Genomic DNA, 5268 nt, shown 5'->3' with positions numbered 1-5268 from the left:
CCCTCCACCCCAATCCCTCCATCCCCATATCCCTCCACCTCCATATCCCTCCACCTCTACCCCTCCCCAATCCCTCCACCCCATCCCCCATCTCAACCCCTCCACCCCTACCCCTCCACCCCATCACCTCCGTCTCTACACCTCCATCCCCACCTTTGTCCCTCCATCTTCACCTCTATCCCTCCATCTCTCCATCTTTACCTCCAATGTCTCCATCTTCACCTCTATCCCTCCATCTTTACCTCAAATGTCTCCATCTTCACCTCTATCCCTCCATCTCTCCATCTTTACCTCAAATGTCTCCATCTTCACCTCTATCCCTCCATCTCTCCACCTTTACCTCCATGTCTCCATCTTCACCTCTATCCCTCCATCTTTACCTCCATGTCTCCATCTTCACCTCCATGTCTCCATCTTTACCTCCATGTCTCCAGCTTCATCTCTATCCCTCCATCTTCACCTCCATGTCTCCATCTTCACCTCCATGTCTCCATCTTCACCTCCATCCCTCCATCTTCACCTCTATCCCTCCATCTCTCCATCTTTACCTCCATGTCTCCATCTTCACCTCCATCTCTCCATCTTTACCTCCATGTCTCCATCTTTACCTCCATGTCTCCAGCTTCATCTCTATCCCTCCATCTTCACCTCTATCCCTCCATCTTTACCTCTATCCCTCCATCTTCACCTCTATCCCTCCATCTTCACCTCTATCCCTCCATCTTCACCTCTATCCCTCCATCTTCACCTCTATCCCTCCATCTTCACCTCTATCCCTCCATCTCTCCATATTTCTTCTATTCCTCCAGACAAAACCTGTTCAGACCTACTGAATAATTGAGACTGTGTGTTTTAATGAGCTGAAGGCAAACGTCACTTAGTACAGGTGTGTGTGTGTGTGTGTGTGTGTGTGTGTGTGTATATACATGCATATAGTATCATTTGGTTATATGTGTGTGCACAAGTAGAATGAAATGATGTGTTTATATGTATGAGAGATAGAAGTGGTTAAGTATGCCGTTCATTGGAGCAACAACAGAATTCTTCATTATTCACTGAACCCTATACTGCAGTCTGACATAACTATCTGCAAACCAGTATGTGAGTTCCTATCTCTAGTGCTGCCTACAGTGTTTAGTACGCCTGAGAGAGGGAGAGAGAAAGAGAGAGGGGGGGACACAGAACAGGCTTCCTAAACGATCCACGATCCAGCGAGTTTTAATCCAGTCTGGATGGATCAATAAGTCATCAACATTTAGTACAGTATCGCACTTCAGCAGGCCTCAATCGACTAGCCTCCCTTGTCATAATCCTCCTCTCGATCTCTCCTCATCGCTCCTCTCATTCGGTCTTCCCTCCCCCTATCCTCTCTGCAGTGGCTCCAACAGCCTGTGGGCTTATAAAGGAGTGTTTCTGTGTCCCAGCTATAATTCCTGGAGGGCAGTCAGGCAAACAAACCCAGCCTGCCTGTGCCCGTCGCATGACTTCCATAGCAGAGAGAGGGAAGGGGGAGGAATAGAGAGATGGAGGGGGGAGAGAGAGAGAGCGAGAGGAATAGAGAGATGGAGGGGAGAGAGAGAGCGAGAGGAATAGAGAGATGGAGGGGAGAGAGAGAGCGAGGAATAGAGAGATGGAGGGGAGAGAGAGAGCGAGGAATAGAGAGATGGAGGGGAGAGAGAGAGCGAGGAATAGAGAGATGGAGGGAGAGAGAGAGCGAGGAATAGAGAGATGGAGGGGGAGAGAGAGAGGAATAGAGAGATGGAGGGGGAGAGAGAGGAATAGAGAGATGGAGGGGGAGAGAGAGGAATAGATAGATGGAAGGGGAGAGAGAGGAATAGATAGATGGAGGGGGAGAGAGAGGAATAGAGAGATGGAGGGGGAGAGAGAGAGAAATAGAGAGATGGAGGGGGAGAGAGAGAGAAATAGAGAGATGGAGGGGGAGAGAGAGGAATAGATAGATGGAGTGGGGAGAGAGGAATAGAGAGATGGAGGGGGAGAGAGGAATAGAGAGATGGAGGGGGAGAGAGAGGAATAGAGAGATGGAGGGGGAGAGAGAGAGAAATAGAGAGATGGAGGGGGAGAGAGAGAGAAATAGAGAGATGGAGGGGGAGAGAGAGGAATAGAGAGATGGAGGGGGAGAAGGAATAGAGAGATGGAGGGGGAGAGAGGAATAGAGAGATGGAGGGGAGAGAGAGGAATAGAGAGATGGAGGGGGAGAGAGAGGAAGAGAGAGATGGAGGGGGAGAGAGAGGAAGAGAGAGATGGAGGGGGAGAGAGAGGAATAGAGAGGGGAGAGAGAGGAATAGAGAGGGAGAGAGAGGAATAGAGAGATGGAGGGGAGAGAGGAATAGAGAGATGGAGGGGGAGAGAGAGGAATAGAGAGATGGAGGGGGAGAGAGAGGAATAGAGAGATGGAGGGGGAGAGAGAGGAATAGAGAGATGGAGGGGGAGAGAGAGGAATAGAGAGATGGAGGGGGAGAGAGAGAAATAGAGAGATGGAGGGGGAGAGAGAGAGAAATTGAGAGATGGAGGGGGAGAGAGAGAGGCATAGAGAGAAGGGTGGGGGAGAGAGAGAGATAGATAGATGGAGGGGGGAGAGAGAGGAATAGATAGATGGAGGGGGAGAGAGAGGAATAGAGAGATGGAGGGGAGAGAGAGGAATAGAGAGATGGAGGGGAGAGAGAGAGAAATAGAGAGATGGAGGGGAGAGAGAGAGGAATAGAGAGATGGAGGAGAGAGAGAAATAGAGAGATGGAGGGGAGAGAGAGAAATAGAGAGATGGAGGGGGAGAGAGAGGAATAGATAGATGGAGTGGGGAGAGAGAGGAATAGAGAGATGGAGGGGGAGAGAGGAATAGATAGATGGAGGGGGAGAGAGGAATAGAGAGATGGAGGGGGAGAGAGAGAGAAATAGAGAGATGGAGGGGAGAGAGAGAATAGAGAGATGGAGGGGGAGAGAGAGGAATAGAGAGATGGAGGGGGAGAGAGGAATAGAGAGATGGAGGGGGAGAGAGGAATAGAGAGATGGAGGGGGAGAGAGAGGAATAGAGAGATGGAGGGGGAGAGAGGAATAGAGAGATGGAGGGGGAGAGAGAGGAATAGAGAGATGGAGGGGGGAGAGAGAGGAATAGAGAGATGGAGGGGGAGAGAGAGGAATAGAGAGATGGAGGGGGAGAGAGAGGAATAGAGAGATGGAGGGGGAGAGAGAGGAATAGAGAGATGGAGGGGGAGAGAGAGGAATAGAGAGATGGAGGGGGAGAGAGAGGAATAGAGAGATGGAGGGGGAGAGAGAGGAATAGAGAGATGGAGGGGAGAGAGAGGAATAGAGAGATGGAGGGGGAGAGAGAGGAATAGAGAGATGGAGGGGGAGAGAGAGGAATAGAGAGATGGAGGGGGAGAGAGGAATAGAGAGATGGAGGGGAGAGAGAGGAATAGAGAGATGGAGGGGGAGAGAGAGGAATAGAGAGAAGGGTGGGGGGAGAGAGAGAGGCATAGAGAGAAGGGTGGGGGGGAGAGAGAGAGGCATAGAGAGAAGGGTGGGGGAAGAGAGAGAGGAATAGAGAGAAGGGTGGGGGAGAGAGAGAGGAATAGAGAGAAGGGTGGGGAGAGAGAGAGGAATAGAGAGAAGGGTGGGGGAGAGAGAGGAATAGAGAGAAGGGTGGGGGAGAGAGAGGAATAGAGATGGAGGGGGAGAGAGAGGAATAGAGAGATGGAATAGAGAGATGGAGAAGAGAGAGGAATAGAGAGATGGAGGGGAGAGAGAGGAATAGAGAGATGGAGGGGGAGAGAGAGAGGAATAGAGAGATGGAGGGGGAGAGAGAGGAATAGAGAGATGGAGGGAGAGAGAGAGAGGAATAGAGAGATGGAGGGGGAGAGAGAGAGGAATAGAGAGATGGAGGGGGAGAGAGGAATAGAGAGATGGAGGGGGAGAGGAATAGAGATGGAGGGGGAGAGAGAGAGGAATAGAGATGGAGGGTGGAGAGAGAGAGGAATAGAGAAGGGGTGAGGACAAGGAAGGGAAAGAAGAAAAATAGGGAAGAGAGGAGTCCGAGAATTGAAGAATAGAAAAGTAAGGAGGGAGAATAGGAAGAAAAAGGTAGAAGACAGAAAAAGGGAAGAGCAGAGGAGCATGGAAGGAGACGAGGACAGAGGAGGAAGGAGACGAGGACAGAGGAGGAAGGGAGGAGGACAGAGGAGGAAGGGAGGAGGACAGAGGAGGAAGGGAGGAGGAAGGGGAGGAGAACAGAGGAGGAAGGGGAGGAGAACAGAGGAGGAAGGGGAGGAGAACAGAGGAGAAAGGGAGGAGGAGAACAGAGGAGGAAGGGAGGAGGAGAACAGAGGAGGAAGGGAGGAGGAGAACAGAGGAGGAAGGGAGGAGGAGAACAGAGGAGGAAGGGAGGAGGAGAACAGAGGAGGAAGGGAGGAGGAGAGGGGGAGAACAGAGGAGGAAGGGAGGAGGAGAGGAGGGGGAGAGAGGAGGAAGGGAGGAGGAGAGGAGGGGGGGAGAAGAGGAGGAAGGGAGGAGGAGAGGAGGGGGAGAAGAGGAGGAAGGGAGGAGGAGAGGGGGGGAGAAAAAAAGGCAACCTGCACAATCTTGCATGCACACGAGGAGAACAGACAGGCACGCAGCTTTAAGGAGGCACGAAGAGAGAGAGAGAGAGAAAATAACTCCTCCCTTAGTTTCTTTCTCCTCCCCTTTTCCAGCCTGAAGAGCAGAGCTCAGCACGACAGACTTACACGACACAGTAACCCGAGACAGAGGAGAGAAAAAACAAAAGATAGCGAGAGGGGGAGATTGTGAGAATATAGAGGAGCGTGTATAAAGGACAGGCGATGCTACAGCAGAACATGAGCTGTAAAGAAAAATGAACCGGGGGGTGAGAAACAGAGAGGGTGATGTAAAGAACAAGAGAATGCGTGATAAATAGAGAGGAATTGCAGGTTTAAATGAGCTGTTCGATAAATCTGGTGCACATCACTACTGAGACATGTTTTTTTGTTGTTCAAATAAATCAAGTAGAGGGAAGATTGGCCAAGGAGCTTTGGTTAGATGGGATCCAGGAGAGGAGAAGAGGCCTGCTGTTGTTCCCTCAGCACGCTGCCTCCAGGCTGGGGAAGGCTGCTTCCTCTGCCTGGCCCGCTCTCTGGAGTTCTGGACTCCATTAACCTCAGAACACAGGCACTCTGGGGAATGGGGGAGAGACGCAAAAGAGGAGGGAAGAGGGAGGGGACAGACGAGGGAAAGAATAGGAAGAGAGAGAAGGGGGAT

The sequence above is a fragment of the Oncorhynchus nerka genome, linkage group LG11 (assembly GCF_034236695.1).
Source record: "Oncorhynchus nerka isolate Pitt River linkage group LG11, Oner_Uvic_2.0, whole genome shotgun sequence".
In the NCBI taxonomy this organism is placed as follows: Eukaryota; Metazoa; Chordata; class Actinopteri; order Salmoniformes; family Salmonidae; genus Oncorhynchus; species Oncorhynchus nerka.
The sequence above is the reverse complement of the archived record's forward strand: the minus strand, read 5'-3'. Positions refer to the sequence as shown.